Raw genomic sequence first — 23,540 nt, 5'->3', positions numbered from 1 at the left:
TGGGATGGCCAAAAGGGGGGAAGCAGATGGGCAAGGGGCAGGGCCAAATGGAGTGATCAAGGCAGGTAGGAGCCCAGGGAGCATTCATTAGGAATTTCCTGTCTGCAACCTTTTGGGAGGGGTAGTAAAGGCAGGTAATCTTGGTGGTCAAAGGGTTCTCTAGACATTGACAGTCCAATCTCCCAGGGACGGTCTCCATCTTTCCGGACTCAAATTGGCCTCCACTTTCTCGATTCGACTGGATTAGCTATTCTATACTAACGAAAGGCCAATACAATGGGAAACAGGATCACTTCTAATTTACTGACCACCAAAACCCCCACCTCTGCCGCCATCTGCTGTTGTCTTCAGGAGTCAAACTTGAAGGCTGACTTCCCTTTTTGACTTGTCCCCTCAACTAACAGAAACCCAGGGACCCGCCTCTCCACGGAGTCCTACAGAACCGAGGGGAGCCGTGAAGCCACTGGGAGGAGAACTGGGCCAGGGTCCAGGGTGGTGCTGGTCTTGGTGGGCTCCCTAGGCTCCGGCCCGGCACTGGCAAGGGGCGGCCTGCCTCCTTGCCCAACGCCTCCAGCATGAGGCGTGCACCTTGCACATGGATTTAACGACACCTCTGCTTCTTAGCCAGCTCTGCCTACGGAAGCAAACCTGATTTGCTCTTCATGCTCTCAGGAACTTTGATTTTTCAACTGATTCTGGCAATTCTCAAACATATAAAAGTGGGGAGAACAATAGAAATAGTACAGAGAATCCTGTGCCGCAGCCAAGCTCTGACGATTATCAATGTGTTGTCCAGCTAAGAATTTCTTTTAAAGAGAACTTATTTTTTTCCAAAATGAGACTCACTTTTTCCAAGTACATAAGTCTAAACCCCACTTCTAGATATTCTGTGACTGGGTCCAAGAAAACAGTGTTGGAAAGTTTCACAAGCGATTCTGGTCCCACAGGGAATTGAGACATGATCAGTTCACCTCGTCTCCAGCACTGTGTCTAGCAAATACTTAGCTCTCAAAGTGTTTGATAAATAACAGGACGCCCAGAAAACATAAAGGAAAAAGCAGTTACATCCATCTATATGGAAGATGCAAATGATAATACAGCCAAAGATCACAACAGAAAGGGAAGAATTAGAATGAGAGAACATAGATGATATCCTTAATTCATAGAGAGCTCTTATAAATTAGTAATATTTATTAAAAATAGCAATATTTACAAAATCCCATTGATAAAGGCTATAAACAGGCTTGGCTTTTTAAGACAGAGAATCTGAAAATGGTCACTTATCTATGTATACATGCTCAATCACCTTAGATGCCAAGAAAAGGCAAATAAAATGATGGGAAACAATTTCTGCCCATCACACTGGCTAATACTGGAATGATCCTTACCCTCCACAGTGGTGAGGAAGATGGCTACACTTGTACCCTGACAGTAGACTGTGAAGCACTACAAACTCTTGTGAGAAAAATCTGTTAGCATATATTAAAGTACATAACACACACATACTCTTGAACCTAGAAATCCTACTTCAGGACATCCACACCAGGAAAATAAAAGTATAAGTATATTAAGACATGTTTCACAATAACATCAGTAACTAACATTCACTGTGAAGGTGCACTCCCACCAAGTGCCAAGTGCCACACTAGGGGCTGTGCAGCAACATCTGAACTAATCCTCACAATAACTTTATGAGGTAGTTACTAGTAGCTCATAGCTAAAGACTAAAATTCAGCAAAGTTAAATATGTTGTCTAAGGTTTTAAAATGTGCTAGTGAATGTTGGAGTTGGGACTTAAAACTGTCGATGTGACTGCAGAGCTCACACTCTTACCAAATTAGATTTTTTTTTTTTTTTAAATAATACAGGTGCCCTTGATAGAGGCAGGGTCTTCACAGTGACCTTAACCACTGGGAACCCCAGGTGCCCAGTCTTGTTTGGTTTCAGACTTAAACTCACTTTGACAAAGAATAGGGAGGTTGAGACAAATGTTTTCCATAGAAGCAGAAAAAAGAAGTTGTGAGGAGGAAAAAGAGATAAGTCAGAAAGCTTTTGCCAGACTTGGTTTGGGAAGAGAATGTTCTCCAAGGCAATCTGAGCTCCTCCCTATGACTAAGCCTCCAGGCTGTGGCAGGATTTCCCCCCAGGCCATGGGCAAGGTGCAATTCCCAAGTGTCCCCTCAGAGGCAGCCCTGCTGCCCTCACCCCAGCCGGCCCTGCCAAGGAGAAGGGGCGAGAATGGGAGCAGCTTCTTCAGTTGATAGAGTAATGATGACTGTGAAGGTCCTCAGGCACTGGAAACACGGCCTCGGTTTTCCTGGAAAAGGATCAGTTGTTTATCTCCTGGGAACTTGGATAGGATGTCGTGAATACTATGTTCTCACCAAACCCATCACTGACTCTGCCTTGAAGACTTAGCCTCCTGTCCTTGGCAGGATCATGTGCCACCATATTCTGGGTATAGGAACCACTCCTGCTAGGTTTTATGTCCAGAATGTGGGTAAAGACTCCACTTACCATCAAGCCGGAGTACCCAGGAGTGTGTTCTCAATTATGCTTTACAATAAAATTACTTAGAACAATAATCAGCATAAACAAGGAGCAAGGACCAATGTAGACAATGTGTTACAAGCCAAGGATATGACTGATTTCATTTGGTGCACACAAAGCCAATAATAATAATAATAATATAAAATAAACCAGTAGCAAGTATTAGCTGGATATCTATTCAAGAGACTAAGGCAATGCCAGTCCCATTTGCTTTTTCTCTTTCTCAACGTCAACTGTTATTAATAGCTATTTAACCTAACCTTGGTCTTTTTTCAGACTCATGGGAGTAAACAAACTTCTGACTTGTGCAAACCCCTGCCTTAGAGTGAAAAATCTTTGATCCAGTGTATTGCTCAAGCTCCAATAATGTAGGTTTCCAGGCAGACTCTCCCCGTGACAAAGTGCTCATAGGAAGTTCCTATTAAATTCTTCCTTTCCTTGTAGGAAAAATTTGCGCGTTACTTGCTTGCCCAGAAAGGCTTGACATTGCTCCTTTGACAAGGAGGCCCGGCATCCTGAACCATCCCACACCTTCCAAGACTCACCAAAACAAAACTAGGGAAGACCTGGCACATCTGATTGATGGTAAGTGCCCAATTCTGGGAGAACTGTTATTTGGGTTCACATCCCCGATGTGCCACTTAATAATCCTGCCGACTTGGGCAAGACACTTCACATTTTTGTATGACTAACATCTTTAGTGGGCACAGGAATGATGATTATGAGGACCCTGTCTATGGAAAGGAGCAATAATTGTTCCTCCTTCACAGGGCTGCTATAAGGAGGAACAGAAAATGAATGTACAACAGACATCTCTAAGTCTGCACAGAGGAAGCACCCAATAAACGCTTATTGCTGCTCTGTGTCAGGCAAAAACAACCTCTGCTAGACTCTCCTCGAGAGTCAAAAGAGTGGTAATCCCTTATCTAGGTTACCTAACCAACTTGGGTTGAACACAGTTTTGCTAGTCACTAGCTCCATAATCTTTAATCTTTTTGTTAACTCGTAAAAGTTCTTTTCTCATCTATATAATTGGAAGTGAACATAATGTTCCATCTCTTAGGGTCATCAGGAAAATTTAAAAGGGTAACACATGCACTTCTTAATGCCTAGCACATAGTAAGTGTTCAATAAATGTTAACTGCCTTTTTATTTCAATTTGTACTATTAATTTCTACTTGAATCAAGTATTTAGAAATTAGAACACAATTGGATGGCATTTTCAGGCAAATGGATGAAGTTGGAGAATATCATGCTAAGTGAGATAAGCCAATCTCAAAAATCCAAAGGACGAATGATCTCACTGATAAGCGGATGATGACAGATAATGGGGGGTGGGGGAGGGCAAGAATGGAGGAAGGAAGGAGTGTATAGAGGGAAAAGAGGGGTGGGAGGGGTGGGGGGAAGGAAAAAATAACAGAATGAATCAAACATTATTACCCTATGTAAATGTATGATTACGCAAATGGTATGCTGTTACTCCATGTATAAACAGAAACAACATGTATCCCATTTGTTTACAATAAAAATAAATTTAAAAAAAAAGAAATTAGAACATAATTGGTTTCCCTACGAAGATTTGCAGCTTTGCTGCAGGTTTTATAATTGAAACATTTTGGGGAGCAAATCCTGATCTAAGAGTTAGTATATAAAGATACTGGAAATTATTCTGTAAGGTGCTAGCCAAGAGACTTCAGGAAAATATCAGAAGCTTGGATTTCTTCACCAAGGAGGAAGTCTGCCATGGGTTAATGGATGAAAGGCACCTTTTCAATTATGAAACAATACAAAAATGTAAGAGTTCATCGTTTTCCCAGGAAAAATAAGGACTCAATAGAATAAATGTATGTAGAGCATAATGTAGACCTATAGTTTCTCTATTGACTAGAGTGAATTCTTAATTCTGAATAAGTTTAAAATGATTAAGACTCTTGAATTGAGGCTAGATATGACAGTTCCAACCACAATCACCGGTCATCACCGGTTCTTTAGCCTGTGGACTTTGGGAAAATGGTATCAACAGAACTGAAACATAGATCAGTTTTCACCATACGGAGAACTGAACTCGACTTGGGGCTAAGTGCCAGGTCAAGTCTTTTTGGCCAGGGAATATGTTTTGCACTTGGTGGATAATATTTGCTTCTTGCTAATTTTAGTTCTATTTCTTAATTACCAATTAATTACCAATGCAGAAAAATAGCAAAACGCCTCAGGGCTTTTCTCTCCCTTCTTCGCTCCCTGTCTCTCTCTCTCTCTCATTTAGTTTCTCTGAAGATAAGTCCATTAACATATCAACAGAATGAAACATGCATTGTTCAAATTTCTACTAAAAACAGATTGTAACTAAGGCAAGCAAAAGAAAATTCATAATTATTTCCATTCCTCCAAATTGTTAATGGTAGATTATTTTTCTAGTTTTTTGTTTTCATTATTTTTTAAAGACTATACATCTTTTCTATTTGATTTTTTTTTTTTTTTTTTTTTTTTTTTTTTTTTTTTTTTTTTTGGTACCAGAGATTGAACCTAGGGTTGCTTAATCCACTGAGCCACATCCCCAACCCTTCTTATTTTTCATTAGAGACAGGGCCTCACTAAGTTGCTGAGGCTAGATTTAAACTTGCCATCTTCCTGGCTCAGCCCCCAAGCCTCTGGGATTATAAGAGTGTGCCACCACACCCAGGTTCTATTTGAATTTATAAATTGACTATGACTGAAAAAAGTAAAAGACCCAGGATTCAAGAAAATCTCTCTGTTTTGTGATATCCCTTTTGCTTCTATGGGCAGTAAGTAGCCTTTATCACCTAAATACCTGACCATTCTGACCTTGAATGATTCTAGTCCTACAGTCCTGTACCAATTCCTATTATTAGTCCTGTACCAAATGTGTTTCTCCTAACCAGGAAGATGCCCAGAGCAGTAAACACTTTGTAAAAAACTTCTTGAAAGAGGAATAAGAGGATTATTTTTTAATCTTATAGTGAATGAATCACTGTGCAAAGAAACTGAAGCACGTGGCCCACAATTGCCAGCCAACACTGAGTCAGTGGGAGATCAGAGAACTTTTCTGGAGTCTTCTCCTAGCCCCAAATGTTCTACTTCAAAGAAAAATCTCCCTCAAAAAAAGAAAAACCGGGGTTTTCAAGATGGCGGCCTAGAGGGTGGCTGCATTACGTGTTGCTCCAGAACTCAGTATTCAAGAGAGGAGATATTGAGACGCTTGGGACCAACTCAAAGTAGCCGGGTGACTCTCACCCCCTGGGGGGGCATCCCGGATGGGACGGGGGTCCCGGAACGCAGGAAACTTTGTGAAGTAGAACTGCCGGCGAGACGCCCCTCCCCCCGCTGGAGCGCCATAGAGGAGGCCGCTCGGCACAGCGCTGGAACTCGGAGCAGCCACTGGGACTCCGGCGGCTGCCTGGGGGAGGAGTGGCGAGGAGAGCTGTGTGGACTCAGGACACCGGGGCCTGCCCTGAGGAGGAGGAGAGGAGCGTGGCCACGTGGATTCGGAGAGACTGCGCCAGAGCTGCAGGCGGTTGCCAGAGGAGAAGCCGCCGGCGAGCTGTTTGGAATCAGAACGACGCTTCTGAACCCCGGGGCCTGCCCTGAGGACGAGGAGGAAGAGGAGCGGCCGCTTGGATTCGGGTGACTATACGGGAACTACAGGCGGTTGCCAGAGAAGGGGCTGCGTGGCGAGCTGTTTGGACTCTGACCACTTCTGAACCCCGGGGCCTGCCCGGAGGAGTAGGAGAAGGAGGAGAAGGAGCGCGGCGGGTCCTTTGGACTCGCAGTGACTGCATTAGCGCTCCAGGCGGCTGCTCAGAGGAGAAGGCGAGTGGTGAGTTGTTTGGTCTTAAAGTGACAGCTCCTGAACACAGGGGGGCTGCCTGGAGGAGAAGCGTGGTGGGACGCTTGGTCTTGAGAGACCACACCAGAGCTCCGGGCGGTTGCCCAGAGGACCCGTGCAGCGGGTCACGTGGATTCAGAGCCACTCAGAGGGACTGCTCCTGAACACCCGGGGGGTTATCTGGAGAAGGAGGAGGAACGGGCAGGGTCACTTCGACTCGGAGTGATTGATTGCCCCGGGCTACGGGTAGTTGGTGGGAGGAGGAGGCACGAAGTGAGTTTCTTGGACTCCTAGTGACCGCACCGGCATACTGGGCGGCTGTCTGGAGGAAGAGGCCTGTGGCGGGTCTCTGGGACTCAGAGCGATTGTTCGGGGCCACAGGTGGCTGCTCAGAGGAGGGGCCACGCAGCCAGGCGATTAGGTGCAGAACAGGGTCCCAGGATCTAGGAGGCTTCTGGGTGGAAGAGCCGCACAGAGACAGGCTTAGGGCGGAGCGAAGGTTCCAGGCCTATGGGCAAATTCTCTGAGGAGGGGCAGCCTAAGGAGATTCATCTGCGAAGGGTGAGGCTCCCAGGCCCAGGAGGTAGGGCCGGGCCCCTGGAAACTTTGCAGAGGAAGGCAGCCCAGCCCAGGCAGTAGCTGTAAATTGAGGGGAACCTCTAGGAGGAAACTGACCAGCGAGACCTCCCCACCGGGTGAGTCTTCCCTGCTGGGTGAGGTTTCCCAAAAGGACGGTAAAACCAGAGACTCAGGCCCAAACAGGCCTTGCCTCAGCCCACAGCCTAGGTCCCCTTTGGATGACCATTGGTCAACAAGTGGAGGCACCTCTGCCCACTAGCAGGGAATATACCCCACCTGAAGGCCACCACTCCTAGAGAGGCAGCTTCCTTGTGGAGCACCGCATTATCAACCTCCTCCAAGACTTCAGCCTACTGAAGGTTAAGAGGGGATATATATAGAAATCTTCAGGGTCATTGTAAATCAACAGAGGAAATCTGCAATATCTCAGCGGTCCACTGATATCTGAACAACATGAGAAAACAAGGAAAGAAAATGCTGCAAACAAATCTAGATGTTACATCAATAAAACCCAATGACAGCATGGCAGAAGAAATGACAGAAAAGGAGTTCAGAATGTACATAATTAAAATGATCAGAGAAGCAAACGAGGAGATGAAAGAGCAAATGCAAGCATTGAATGATGAGATGAAAGAGCAAATGCAAGCATTGATTGATCGCACCAATCGACAGTTAAAAGAGCAAATACAGGAAGCAAAAGATCATTTCAATAAAGAGTTAGAGATATTGAAAAAAAACCAAACAGAAATCCTTGACATGAAGGAAACAATAAACCAAATTAAGAACTCCATAGAAAGCATATCCAATAGGATAGAACACCTGGAAGACAGAACCTCAGACATGGAAGACAAAATATTTAACCTTGAAAACAAAGCTGAACAAACAGAGAAGATGGTAAGAAATCATGAACAGAATCTACAAGAACTATGGGATATCATGAAAAGGCCAAATTTAAGAATTATTGGGATTGAGGAAGGCCTAGAGAAACAAGCCAAAGGAATGAACAACCTATTCAATGAAATAATATCAGAAAATTTCCCAAATCTGAAGAATGAAATGGAAAATCAAGTTCAAGAGGCTTACAGGACTCCAAATACACAAAATTACAACAGACCCACACCAAGGCACATTATAATGAAAATACCTAACATACAAAATAAAGACAGAATTTTAAAGGCTGTGAGAGAAAAGAACCAAATTACATTCAGGGGGAAACCAATACGCATATCAGCAGATTTTTCAATCCAGACCCTAAAAGCTAGAAGGGCCTGGAACAACATTTTTCAAGCCCTGAAAGAAAATGGATGCCAACCAAGAATCTTATACCCAGCAAAACTTACCTTCAAATTTGACGATGAAATAAAATCCTTCCATGATAAACAAAAGCTAAAAGAATTTACAAAAAGAAAGCCAGCATTACAGAACATTCTCAACAAAATATTCCATGAGGAAGAGATGAAAAACAAAGAAGCAAATCAGCAAAGGGAGGAATTATCCTAAAGGAATTGTCAAATAAAGGAGGAAACAAGTTGTGTCAAACAAATAAATAAACAAAATTTTAAAAATGAACCAAATGACCGGGAAACCAAATCATTTCTCTATAATAACCCTGAATGTTAATGGCCTGAATTCATCAATCAAAAGACATAGACTGGCAGACTGGATTAAAAAGAAAGATCCAACAATATGTTGCCTGCAAGAGACTCACCTCATAGAAAAAGATACCCATAGATTAAAGGTGAAAGGATGGGGAAAAACATACCATGCACATGGACTCAGCAAAAAAGCTGGAGTATCCATCCTCATTTCCGATAATGTGGACTTCAAGCCAAAGTTAGTCAGAAGGGATAAAGAAGGTCATTTCATACTGCTTAAGGGAAGCATAAATCAGCAAGATATAACAATCATAAACATCTATGCCCCAAACAGTGGCTCATCCATGTATGTCAAACAAATCCTTCTCAATTTCAGAAACCAAATAGACCACAACACAATAATACTAGGTGATTTTAACACGCCGCTCTCACCACTGGACAGGTCTTCCAGACAAAAATTGAGCAAAGAAACCATAGATCTCAACAACACAATCAATAATTTAGACTTAACGGACATTTATAGAATATTCCATCCAACCAAGAGTGAATACACTTTCTTCTCAGCAGCACATGGATCCTTCTCTAAAATAGACCATATATTATGCCACAAAGCTAATGTTAGCAAATACAAGAAGATAGAGACACTAGCATGTATTCTATCAGATCATAATGGATTGAAGTTAGAAATAAATGAAAGAGTAAAACACAGAAACTATTCCAACATCTGGAGATTAAACAATATGCTATTATATGATGAATAGATAACAGAAGATATTAGGAAGGAAATTAAAAAATTCTTAGAGGTAAATGAGAACAAAGAAACATCATATCAAAATCTCTGGGACACTATGAAAGCAGTACTTAGAGGGAAATTTATTTCATGGAGCGCATTTAATAAAAGAAGTAAAACTCAACAAATAAACAACCTAACACTACAGCTCAAAGCCTTAGAAAAAGAAGAACAGAACAGCACCAAAAGTAGTAGAAGACAGGAAATAGTTAAACTCAGAGCTGAAATCAATGAAATTGAAACAAAAGAAACAATACAAAAAATTGACAAAATAAATAGTTGGTTCTTCGAAAAAATAAACAAAATTGATAAACCTTTAGCCACACTAACAAAGAGAAGACGAGAGAAAACCCAAATCACTAAAATTCGGAATGAACAAGGAAATATCACAACAGACAGGATGGAAATACAAAACATAATTAGAAACTATTTTGAAAATCTATACTCCAACAAAATAGAAAATTTCGAAGACATCAACAGGTTTCTAGAGACATATGAATTGCCTAAACTGAATGAGGAGGACATAAACAATTTAAATAGACCAATTTCAAGTACTGAAATAGAAGAAGTCATCAAAAGCCTACCAACAAAGAAAAGTCCGGGACCAGATGGGTTCTCAGCCGAGTTCTACAAAACCTTGAAGGAAGAGCTCATTCCAATACTTCTCAAAGTATTCCATAAAATAGAAGAGGAGGGAACCCTCCCAAACTCATTCTATGAAGCCAATATCACACTGATACCTAAACCAGACAGAGACTCATCAAGGAAAGAAAATTTCAGACCCATATCCTTAATGAACATCGACGCAAAAATTCTCAACAAAATTTTAGCAAATCGCATACAAAAACATATTAAAAAGATAGTGCACCATGATCAAGTGGGTTTCATCCCAGGGATGCAAGGTTGGTTCAACATCAGGAAATCAATAAACGTAATTCACCATATTAATAGACTTAAAGTCAAGAATCACATGATTATTTCAATAGATGCAGAAAAAGCATTTGATAAAATACAGCACCCCTTCATGCTCAAAACACTAGAAAAAATAGGGATAGTGGGAACATTCCTTAATATTGTAAAGGCCATTTATGCTAAGCCCATGGCTAATATCATTCTAAATGGTGAAAAACTGAAAGCATTCCCCCTGAAAACTGGAACAAGGCAGGGATGCCCTCTTTCACCACTTCTATTCAACATCATTCTTGAGACTCTGGCCAGAGCAATTAGACAAACCAAAGAAATTAAAGGGATACGAATTGGAAAAGAAGAACTCAAACTATCCCTGTTCGCTGAGGACATGATTATATATTTAGAGGAACCTGGAAATTCCACCAGAAAACTCTTAGAACTCATAAGTGATTTCAGTAAAGTAGCAGGTTACAAGATCAATGCCCATAAATCCAACGCATTTTTATACATAAGTGATGAATCTTCAGAAAGAGAAATTAGGAAAACTACCCCATTCACAATAGCCTCGAAAAAAATAAAATACTTGGGAATCAATCTCACAAAAGAGGTGAAAGACCTCTGCAATGAGAACTATACAACACTAAAGAAAGAAATTAAAGAACACCTTAGAAGATGGAAAGATCTTCCATGTTCTTGGATAGGAAGAATTAATATTGTCAAAATGGCCATACTACCTAAAGTGCTATACAAATTCAATGCAATTCCAATTAAAATCCCAATGACGTACCTTACAGAAATAGAGCAGGCAATCATGAAATTCATCTGGAAGAATAAGAAACCCAGAATAGCTAAAGCAATCCTTAGCAGGAAGAGTGAAACAGGGGGTATTGCAATACCAGATCTTCAACTCTACTACAAAGCAATAGTAACAAAAACGGCATGGTATTGGTACCAAAATAGAAAGGTAGATCAATGGTACAGAATAGAGGACACGGACACAAACCCAAATAAATACAATTTTCTCATACTAGACAAAGGGGCCAAAAATATGCAATGGAGAAAAGATAGCCTCTTCAACAAATGGTGCTGGGAGAATTGGAAATCCATATGCAACAGAATGAAACTAAACCCATATCTCTCACCATGCACGAAACTAAACTCAAAATGGATTAAGGGCCTCGGAATCAGACCAGAGACCCTGCAGATTATAGAAGAAAAAGTAGGTCCAAATCTGCACCTTGTTGGTCTAGGACCAGACTTCCTTAACAGGACTCCCATAGCACAAGAAATAAAAGCTAGAATCAACCACTGGGATAGATTCAAACTAAAAAGCTTTCTCTCAGCAAAGGAAACTATCAGCAATGCGAAGAAAGAGCCTACAGAGTGGGAGAATATCTTTGCCACTCATACTTCAGATAGAGCACTAATCTCCAGAATCTATAAAGAACTCAAAAAACTCTACTCCAAGAATTCAAACAGTCCAGTCAACAAATGGGCTAAGGAAATGAATAGACACTTCACAGAAGAAGATCTACAAGCAATCAACAAACATATGGAAAAATGTTCAACATCTCTAGTAATAAGAGAAATGCAAATCAAAACCACCCTAAGATTCCATCTCACCCCAATTAGAATGGCGATTATCAAGAATACGAGCAACAACAGGTGTTGGCGAGGATGTGGGGAGAAAGGTACACTCATACACTGCTGGTGGGGCTGCAAATTAGTGCAGCCACTATGGAAAGCAGTGTGGAGATTCCTTAGAAAACTTGGAATGGAACCACCATTTGACCCAGCTATCCCACTCCTTGGCCTATACCCAAAGGACTTAAAATCTGCATACTACAGAAATACAGCCACATCAATGTTCATAGCTGCTCAATTCACAATAGCCAGACTGTGGAACCAACCTAGATGCCCTTCAATTGATGAGTGAATAAAGAAACTGTGGTATATATATACTATGGAATATTACTCAGCCATAAAGAATGATAAAATTATGACATTTGCAGGCAAATGGATGAAATTGGAGAATATCATGCTAAGTGAGATAAGCCAATCTCAAAAAGCCAAAGGACGAATGATATCGCTAATAAGTGGAGGTTGACACATAATGGGGGGGAGGGAAGGGTTAGAGTTAGGGTTAGGGAGGGGGGCAAGTATGGAGGAAGGAACTACTGTATAGAGGGTAAAGAGGGGTGGGAGGGGTGGGGGGAAGGGAAAAAAATAACAGAATGAATCAAACAACATTGCTCTATGTAAATTTATGATTACACAAACGGTATGCCTTTACGCCATGTACAAACAGAGAAACAACATGTATCCCATTTGTTTACAATAAAAAAAAAAAATAAATAAATAAATAAATAAATAAAAAAAGAAAAACCTACAGAAATAATGAGTTGGATGGAGGTAAACATATCCTTATTCAGTATGTATTCGCTGAGTGTCTGCTCTAAACCCAGCCCTTCAGGGCACAGTAAGAAATAGTCTGCCTGGGAATGACAATCATGAAGAACACAAGTAAAAATAAATACTGGTGAAGATGAGGAGAAAAGGAAATCCGCATACATCATTGATGAGAAGGTAAATTAATCCGGCCACAACAGAAACCAATATGGAGAGTCCTCAAAAAATTAAAGCTAGCACTACCATATGATCCAGCAACTATTCCACTCCTTGGTACTTACCCCAAAGAATCAAAGTCATCATAGTTTAGAGTATATGCAAAGCCTTGTTTATCTCAGTGCAACTTAAAATAGCCAGGCTATGGAATCAGCCCATGTGTCCATCCACAGATGAGTGAATGAAGAAAACTGAGGTGTATATAACAATGCAGTTTTATTCGGCCATAAAGAAGAATGAATCTATAGCATTTGCAGGAAAATGGAGGGAACTGGAGACCATCATGCTAAGTGAAGGAAGCCAGACTTCGAAAGAGAAGTAGCCTATGCTTCTCTCATCTGTGGAAGCCAGTGGCTGGGGAGCAGGGGCATCACGAAAGTAGAAAGGAGACCAACAGGGTGGAAGAAGGGGATATGGGGGGAGTAGATGGAAGGAGGGTGCCACACCGAAACCCAACATTCTGTAAAATTAACATGCACCATAAAACTTAATTTTTTTTGGGGGGGGGGGGTGCTGGGGATCGAACCCAGGGCCTTGTGCTTACAAGGCAAGCACTTTACCAACTGAGCTATCTCCCCAGCTCCCTTCATTTTTAAGTTAAAAAAAAAAAAATAGAGAAATGCTCTTCCCTGGGCAGGGGTTTCCTCTGAAACGGGGATTCACGCTCACTGTGGGTCATGATTCCCACCCACCCCACACTATTGCAGAACCATAGTCTCAAACAGGTCATGCACCCCCACTTCAAAACCCTCCACAAGGGTCACAGACTCCTCACGCCTGCACCCCCAGCTCTGCACAGCTTCCCTCCCACCTTTCACTCGGCACTGCCTACTCCACACCAAGTTCACGGGGTGCCCCCAACACACCCCAGGTCACTGCACCCTGCATGCGGCTCAGGCTGTCTTTGCTGCTGGGATGGCCTTTCCCTCCCGCTGCCTCCCCAGCCCTGCACTTCCTCAAGCCTGTCTCAGTTTCTCCTCCCGAGGACAAGCTGTCCCCTACCCCTGCACCAGACAAGCTCACGCCCTGGTTCAGCCAGGCTTGGTTCCTGTGCGGGGGAGGAGTGTCTCCGCTCCTTGTGGTTCCACAGGGTCCCCGTTATTCTCTCTGGCTCCACCAAGAGCCTTTGGGGGCAAGAACCAGGCATCCTTCATTTCCTGTCTGCAGAACCTATAGCAGCCTATTTTCTTGGGATGCTTAAGAAACCTGTTGCCTTGAATTCAGTAGAAAAAATACAATAAGGCAGCCTGTGATGAATGCCCTCAGAGGGCCCCTAGCGAGATCTAAAAAGTCCAACAGGAGCAAGCCGGAGTCTTTGAAGTTACAGGACTCCTTTGAGCAGCCTTAGGAACTGGCAAAGCTAAGGTTCCCAGCTTAGATTTTAGAACTTGTGGATCTAAGAAGGGCAAGGGAACAGTAGCACATGTCCTACAAATGCAACAGAAACACTTAGCTAAATAAGTAACAAAGTAAAGTTAGTATAATCAAAACAAATCTTCAAAAGTGTATGAAGCTGGGAACCTTAAAGAGGCATGCCACAGAGGCTAGGCACCATGAAGACGGTCTACACTGTGAGGCAGCTGTGTACTTACAGGCTAAACACAAAAGCTTGGACTCTCCCGGTTTAGGTTCAAATTCTCATTTCATGGCTTACTAGCTATATCCTTGAGCAAGTTCTCAACTTGTCTGAGCCTCAACTTTCCCAGTCGTGAAATAAGGATAAAAGTTGACCCCCATCGCAGGGTTGACTCATGGAATAAAATTATAATGCTGGTAAAAATGCTTGAGATAGCTTCTAGAACCACAGTACACACTGGATAAGTGTCCTGCTAGCTATTTTGAAATGATTTGTGTGTTCCTGTGGGTGATCTAGGCCAGTAGGATATTTTTTTTATCTAGATATGGCAAATTGTCTATGAGGAATCATTTTGCGAAAGCACGTGCCAGGCTACGGTCACTCCCTTAGCAGACATTTACAGAGGATCCCTCATGTGCTACACATAGTTCTAGATCCTGAGATACAGCAGTGAATAAAACGAACAAAATTTTCTGCCTATGCAGAGCTTACCTTCTATTGGGAAGAGATAGGAAATAAACATAATAAATGAATAAATTATATAGCACATTAGATTATGCTAAGTGCTATGAAAAAAAATTGAGAGAGGGAAAGGGAATGCAGAATGTGAAAGGCTGCAATTTTAAATAGTGTGGGCCACTGAGAAGGTAACATTTAAATAAAGGAGATGAGGAAGAGAGCCATTCAGACATCGCAGGGAAGAGTGGTCCAGGAAGAACACTCAGTGCAAAGGTCCTGGGGCAGGGTCATGCTCAGTGTGCTCCAGGATAGCAGGGAGGCCAGTGTAGCTCGGGCAGAGGAAATACTGGAGAAAGTTGGAGAAGATAAGGAATAGCTAGGGTCCCGATCAAGGCACTCTAAGGACTTTGGGGTGTCTAGTTGAAGAGAGATTGGGAGTTGATGGATAACTTTGAGCAGACAGTCCCTCTGACTGCTGAGGGTAGCCTTGCAGCGGTTGTAGAGGGAGAGAGTGCCAGGGCAGAGGCAGGGAGACCGATAGGAGGCATTGTAGAAAGGAGCGTGAAGGTCCTGGCCGCTAGGACAGCCGAGAGTGGAGAACTGCGTTGAGATGACTCGGGCTCTGTTTCGAAGCAGAGATAATTGGATAAATATGGGGAGAGATAAAGAAAGGGGAATGGAGAGAAGGCAGGTGTGCCTGGTCTGGGCAAGCCAAAAGCACGGAGTGGTCTTTCGCCATGGGGGGAAGGCCGCTGGAGAAGTCAGCAGTGACCAGGTGACAAGGCATTTGGCGGGGGACGGGTTGAGTTTGGAATTTCCAGGACAGGGTTAGAAGTGGAGGCTGGCGTCTGGAGTTCTGAGGAGAAGACGCACCTTGATGCGGGTTAGAGCTCGGCTCCCCGCTGTGATCTTCGTGTCCTGCGGCTCGCTGTGGTTATCCTTGAGCCAGGGGTTCTCGAACTCTAGTCTTCACGAAAGTCACCAGAAATACTTGTCAAAGTTGCTGATTTGCCGATTCCTGGCTTCGACGTTCTGGGTCGGCAGGTCTGCAGCGGCCGGGGGAGGAGGAGCAGCACCTCGGGATTCTGATGCAGCGGGCTCAGGATCACCTGCGGAGAACCCTGGGGACCCCTTGCTCCCTTTCTCCGCTCAGATAGGCCAGCCACTTAGACAAGGTTTGCTTCAGTTCTCAAACCTCCCAGAAAGATACAATCCCCCTTCAAAAACTTCAGGTCATAGGGAAAAGTGACTCCAAGTAGATACTTCATTGGAAGTACGTTTGTCACTTGCCATTTCACCGCCGCCTGGATGCCGGTTTCCTTCCCTCTCCAGCAGGAGGCGCCATCAGCACAACCGAAGGTTTGCGTGTGTGTGTGTGTGTGTGTGTGTGTGTGTGTGTGTGTGTGTGTGTGTGTGTGTGTGTGGTCTCTGGTGCCTCATATCTGGTGTGGGGTATGGAATGGGGAAGAGTAGAATAACTCTCCTATGTTCATGTATGAATACTCGACCAGTGAAACTCCACATCATGTACAACCGCAATAAGGGGAAGCTATACTTCACGTATGTATGATATGTCAAAATGCACTCTACTGTCAGGTATACCTAAAAGGAACAATTTTTATTTATTTATATATATATATATTTTTTTTTTTTTTTGTTTTTTTGCAGTGCTGGGGATTGAACCCAAGGCCTTGTGCTTGCAAGGCAAGCACTCTACCAACTGAGCTATCTCCCCAGCCCAAGAACAAACAATTAAAAAAAAAAAAAAAAAAAAACTCCATTTGAAAGATTGTTCATACTAAAGTATTAGTGACTCCACATATTATTTCTGGCAGAGTTGACCTGGAAGCGAGGGCAACAATGAAACACAGGATTTAGTACCTTGTGGGGGAATTTCAGACAATGTGGCAGAAAGAAAAAGGAGCTCTCTAGATGATCTCAGAGTAAATGAGTCTGCTTCCCCCCAGTACACACCTGTGGTAGCTACCTGAGCTGTCCGTGAAACACTCCCTGTGGCGACCCTGAGAATTGTGCCTTTCCCACCTGTACGTGAGGGAGGGTAACTGCCCAACTAAACCCTGGCATTGGGAGCCAGTGTGTGCAGGTCTCCCACACATCTGGAGGATAATGCTGGGTGGCCTGGTGGCCCTCTAAAGAGGTCCCAGAGGAATCAAGTCCACAGTGGCTGGAGCAGCAACCCCCATACTGGCTCTTCTTCCTTCCCTGCCTCAGCATCCCTAATCCCTCCCGCCTACTTCCAAATAAACTCCTGGTACCCAAGACTTTGTTTCAGGTTCTTCTTCAAGAAAGCCCACTCCTCAGTTTATACCCAAAGGACTTAAAAATCAGGATACTACAGTGAGGCAGTCACACCAATATTCATAGTAGCTCAATTCACAATAGCTAGATTGTGGAACCAACCTAGATGCCCTTCAACAGATGAATGGATAAAGAAACTGTGGTATAGATACACAATGGAATATTATTCAGCCATAAAGAAGAATAAAATTATGGTATTTGCTGGTAAATGGATGGAGTTGGAGAATATTATGCTAAGTGAAATAAGCCGATCCCAAAAAACCAAAGGCCAAATGTTTTCTCTGATAAGTAGATGATGATACATAATTGGGGTGGGAGTGAAGGTAAGAGAAAAAGGGAGGAACTTTGGATTATGTAGAGGGAAATGAGGGGGGGAGAGGGAGGGGTATGAAAAATGGTGGAATGAGACATACATCATTACCTATGTACACGTATGTTTACACGAATGTTGTAAATCTGCATCACGTACAACCACAGAAACAAAAAGTTGTACCCCATTTGTGTACAATGAATCAAAATGCAATCTGTAAAAATAAAAAAAAAATTTTTTAAAAGCCCAAACCAAAGCATCTGATAGGTGATTTATAGCAATGGAGTTCTATTACAAAACTCTCCTTCTAGAAAACAATGCTGAGTCTGCAGAATTTTACAATATTCTTTATTAAAGTGTCCTTTACCAAAAGTCAGTCACATAATAGGACACAGTACCTCCTTGTAGGCTGTAGTAGCCAGCCTCCAAAGTGACCCCCACTGATGGCCACCTCCTCACATCATGCCCTCCAGGAGTCCCCTCCCACACTGAACAGAAGAGGGATAAAGGAGAAGAGACAGTGTGTGACTCCCAAACTTAGGTCATAAAAGGCATTGCCATTCCACCTTGGCCTCTTAGATCTCTGACTCTACAGGCAGTTGGTTGCCATGGTGTGAGGTGCCCCACCACCCTACTGAGACCACCCTGCAAAGGTGAACCGAGGCTTCCTACCAACAGAGGGGCCAGCTCACCAGCCACGTGAGAGCTGCCTTGGAGATGGAGCCTCCAGTCCAGGTGAGCCTCCAGCTGACTCAGCACCAGCAGAGAACCAACTGCAACATTATGAAAATTCTCCAGCAGCTAAGCTGCTTCTGAAGTCCAGAAATGGCAAAGACAACAGATGATGACAATAAATGGCAATTTGTTATATAGCAATAAATAAATAATAAAAAGGGATTTCCTAAGTGTTCTGTTTTTGTCCAGAAACCTGTTACCCCTCATGCCAAGCCTATGAAGTCACACTATTTAGTACCCCATATTTTTTAAATTAAAAAGAAAGGAAGACAGAAAAGATAGGTAGGCAGGAAGGAAGGAAGAAAGGAAAGGAGACCCTGAGGAATGAAGAAATTAAGCCAGGGTCAATCACTCAATAATTAGAAGAACAAAGAAACAAGATGGCCTCCCTGCAGCACCTGTGCTCTTGCCCACCACGCTGACCTGCCTCAAATGTGAGAGCTGCCTTGAGAAGAAAGTATTTGTATCCCTTAATTTATTCTGAAGAATACTTTGTACTCTGAAAAAAACAACAACAGAAAAAAGACTGATTCACTCTGTCTTGGCATTTAAACACACGGCTTTTTGTAGAGGTTAACTCCAGTTTGCAACATGATTTCTGACTTGGAGTAAACATTACCTTCTAGAAAACACATCTCTAATTTTATGAAACATCACTGGGGAAAGCATCCCAGGATCAAACGTGCACTTTGCTGCCAGGCTATTTGGGAGCACATCGACTCTTCAGGCAAGGCCCCCCCTTTTAGCCCATGGGCAGGGCTTACTCATCCTCAGGGGATGCATGAGATTCCACGGAAGAAAGATAAAGACGGCTAGCAGCCAATCTTCCTTTTATTCCTACAGCTCTCCTTAATCTTCGTAGTTTGACATTGGGTGATGCTGTCTTGTAATTTTGGCCTTTTCAGTTAACACCTCCCTAATTCAACAATTAGTTCTTTGAGAGAAAGATGAATGCTCATATTCTGTCTATCTTCTGTAGTGCCTTGCACCTAATTGCTCTCAAATGTTCAAGACATCTCAAACCTCAAAAATAAAAATCATTCATTTATTCTCTGAACTGCTCCAAATTCCTCAAGTCTCTTAATATCCATCATTTCTGTACCGAGGATTGATTAACTGTCCCTGTCGGGGTGGAAATAAAGGGACAAAAGGAGTGTTGGGCTGGGGTGGTGGATCGGTGGTAGAGGGCTTGCCTCATGTGCTGAGGCACTGGGTTCGATCCTCAGCACCACATAAATAAATAAAATAAAGGTATGTCCATCTACAAGTAATTTTTTTTAATTAAAAAAAAAAAAAGAGAGAGAGAGAGAGTGTGTCCCCACCGTTCCTAAGGTGTCCATTAGAATTAATCCAAAGACCCCTGGATGGCTGCTGTCCTCAGTTCTGAACCCCACAGATTAGGAGGAACCCTGTCACAGCAGAACCAAGAGGGGTGAGCAGAGGAGGTGAGGCCCTCGCTGTAGAGAAGGCTGGAAGACACGGACCGTAAGAAGACTATCCCTGAAGCCCAGGCACAGGCATTTGGAAATCCAGCCTCATTATAACTGTGGGACACCTGAGCTTCCCCAGCCATTCCAGTGCAGTGTCATGACCTGGCTATCAAGAAAAAAAGCCGTCCATGGTGGCCCACGCCTGTCATGCCAGCTACTCAGAAGGCTGAGGCAGCAGAATCAGAAGTTCCATGCCAGCCTGGGCAACTTCATGAGATCCTGTGGCAAAGTGAAAAGTGGAAAAATAAAAATAAAAAGGGCTGGGAATGTAGCTCAGTGGTATGCGCCCCTGGGTTTAATCCCCAGAACAAGACAAAACAAAACAAAAAGAATTGAGTGGGTAAAAAAAACTTGGAAAATGCCAAATAGCAGTGCCCCCCTGAGATTCATAAAACACATTAGCATACAAAATATCCTGAGAAAATTCTCCAATAAAGAAGCCTTGTTAAAGTTTATTCACCAAGTTTTTTAAAACATGATCCCCTTTTATTTCTCCATATACTGGCAATTAATGTCCCAAACACAGAACATTAAAAGCTGTCCTAAGAAACAGAACTAAGCAAAATATTGCATTGTTTATTGTAATATATTCAAATTTTATTTGTCCACTATGCCTCAGTAAAGCTGGGGTGAAAAGAGACATAGACCTAGAACTTGTTTTCGGAAATGGTCAGGAGGTGAATTCTGGTGCATTATATAATATTCCCTACCATTCAGCTTGGCCAAAGACAGATAGGATGCGGTGAGCTGAGGGGTGCTTCAGTGCTGACATTGTTCAGAATGGGTCAAATGTTGTGAAAAGTCACTGTTAGGCACAGATTCTGTGATTCTGTGATGATAAGCAGGAAGGGAAGACATGTCCACATTGGGGCTTATAAACTCTGTGGGTCTTTTACCTGGAATCAGGGGTCTCCATTGCCTTAGAAATAGTCCCACAGTTCTTACCCTTCTATCACGGTGTTATAATTTGTTGTTTTAGTTTTCATTTTCGTGGTCTGGGGATCAGACCCAGGGCCTTAAGCATGCTGGGAAAGCACTCGACCGCTGAGCCACACCCCAGCCCTCACAGTGCTTCCAGTTTCTATAAACCAGTCTGTCCCGCTCTCCACCTGGAGAGCACATCCACCTGCTCAGTGACTGTGTGAGGCGGGTGACAGCAGCATCTACCTTCAGAGAGGAGTTAGGAAGATTAAGTGAGCTATTTCATGTAAATCACTTGGAACCAAGTCTGGTCTGGTGCTGCTTAAGAAATTCTTTGAATTATATATGTTGGGGCCAGAAGAACTTGGAGAATTCCTGCAGTAGACATTAATTCCTTGAGAACACAGTCTGTCTCTTTTCCGTTACTAATGCTGTCATCTCTTACAATCTTTGATGCGGAGCAGGCATTTGAAAAATGCTTCAAAGATGGATGGACAGGCAGATGGACGGATGAGTGTGTGTGATGGTCCTGCTCCAGCCTCCCGAGGACGTCTGTCTGGGCTTGGCCTATCAACATCTCTCTCCGAGCCCACTATACAGGTGCAGGCCATCCATAAGAAACTAGCTCCCTCTCTTTTTAGGGGGGTACCTGATTTTAAAGCAAGGTTTCTCACTCTTTTTATTGAAGGAACAGCATCCTTGTGGAAGAAAGGTCAGAACCCTCTCTGCCCCTAGAGGGAATGGCCTAAAGGAACCCAAGGCTCAGTGTTTCTACTAAATATTTAATCTTTGGCTGGAGGTGTGGCTCAGTGATAGAATGCTTTCCAAGCATGTGCAAGGCCCTGGGTTCAATCCCCAATACCCCAAAAAATTAAAAAGTAAAAAAAAAAAATAAAAATATACCAAGTATGTAAGCAAACCTCGAAATATTTTATCTTAAAGATCTGCAAATTTTTCATTTTATACCATAATGCATCTGTTTGTTTTAACCAGTGTTTGAAAACATTACCAAGAGGTAAAACTTATGCTCCAAAACATGTTGTGTTCATCCTGCGGCTTCCAGCCCCTGACATTCTCAGGTGTCCCTTCAATCTCCAGAGCAAAGCCTGAGAAACCCAAGCCCCTCACCCAGTTTGCATGTTGTCTGGTTCTGTGTGAACCCTTACACCTGGCTTGGATGCTTCCGATCCATTTCCACTCCTGTCAATAGCAAATCCCTGGCAACATTCTGGATGGTAAGAAATTCATCACATTTCCTGATACATTTGCCTTGAGGCATACAGGGGCATAGAAAATGATCATTCACATAACTCTGAAGTAACAATTTTCAATTTCAATGCGACTACTCTTGAAGATTAATTGGCATTAAAGGTCTTTAGTGGTTTTAGAGGCCATATTACACAGGAGATAAATGCTTGAGATCTAATTGATTTTTTTTTCCAGCACTGAGGATTGAACCCAGGGGCACTGTGCCACTGAACTACACCACCCAGCTCTTTGCTTATTTTTTATTTTGAGACAGGGTCTCACTAAATTGTCCAGGCTGGCTTTGAACTTGTAATCCTTCTGCCTCAGCCTCTGAGGAGCTTAGATTATAGGCCTGAGCCACCACTTCAGGCTCTAATTGACTTTTCAAAAGGAGTTTTGTTTTTCTTTTACACACAATCATACCGAGATAGGTTCCAATTTCTAATACAGAGCAAGATTTCATTCTGGTAAATATTTTCCACTTTCAAATTTATGGACCCAGACGCTAGAATTAGCAGGAAAGGATACTAAAACAGTTACAACTATATTCTGCATGTTCTGAAAATTAGAGGAAATATTGACCATGTTAAGTAGAAATACGCAAGATATTTTTAAAAGACCCAAATTGAACTTCCTGAGCTGAGAATTACCATATCTGGAGTTAAAAATACACTAGAGATGGATTAAAAGCAGATTTGATGCTTCAGAAAAGACTAGTAAATATAAAGATGTGACAATGGAAGCTAACCAAAATAAAGTATAGGGAAAAGATACACTCAAAAATAAATCAATAGAACATAACTGAACTTAGAAAAACATCGAACTTCCTAACATAGGGGTAATTAAAATCTTAAAAGAGAGGAGAAGGAGGGAGGAACAGAATAAAAATTCATGAATCTATCACAGCAGAAATTTTTTTCAAAATTTGGTAAAAAATATAAGCAGATCCAAGAAGTTCAACAAACCCTGAGCACAGGAAACATGAAAAAAAAAATTATATCAAGACTTTTGATAAACAAATTTGTGAAAATCCATGTTAAAGAGAAAAATCTTAAAACCAGCCAGAGGGATAAAAAAGACACTTTTACCTTCAGAGGAACAAAGATAAGCATTTTGACATGTTTTTGTTATAAGCAATGTGAGTAAAACACATTGAAGCAATATCTTTGAAGTACTGAAAGAAAATACATTGTCTACGCTCTGCAAAAATATCTGTCAAAAATGAAAGTGAAGTAAATACATCTTGAGACATAAAGTTGAAAGAACTTGTCTTCAGCAGATCCATACTGCAATAAATGATAAAGGAAACCCTTGAAATCCTTCAGGAAGGTAAGAACAAGGAAGGAAAAGGACACCCAGTGGAAGTACGGATCTGCAAATGAGCTTGAAGACCTCTGGAAACAGAAACTTACATAACTCAAAACCCATCACAGACCCGAATGTGAAACCTAAGGCTGTAACATGTAAACCTAGGAGAAAATCTTTGAGACCCTGTGTTAGGTGAAGATTTCTGGGTTTTGGGTTTTTTTTTTTTTTTTTTTTTCTTTTCACTTTTTAAAAATTATTTGTTTTTTTTTTAGATATACATGA

At 42.4% G+C, this 23,540-nt stretch overlaps 1 protein-coding gene and 1 long non-coding RNA gene across 3 annotated transcripts in view; one reads left to right on the top strand and one right to left on the bottom strand.

Moving 5' to 3' along the window:
- The window catches only part of LOC306667408 (cadherin-related family member 3-like), a 637,878-nt gene that overhangs the window by 398,756 nt on the left and 215,582 nt on the right, over positions 1 to 23,540 (bottom strand). The window lies entirely within an intron of this gene.
- On the top strand, positions 2,929 to 18,373 carry LOC306667911. The gene is made up of 3 exons (XR_013765676.1): positions 2,929 to 3,135; positions 12,741 to 12,853; positions 18,136 to 18,373. It is a non-coding gene; the product is annotated as an uncharacterized lncRNA (long non-coding RNA).

This window comes from Sciurus vulgaris (genome assembly GCF_902686455.1).
Source record: "Sciurus vulgaris genome assembly, chromosome: 8".
NCBI classification, from domain to species: domain Eukaryota; kingdom Metazoa; phylum Chordata; class Mammalia; order Rodentia; family Sciuridae; genus Sciurus; species Sciurus vulgaris.
The sequence above is the reverse complement of the archived record's forward strand: the minus strand, read 5'-3'. Positions and strand labels throughout refer to the sequence as shown.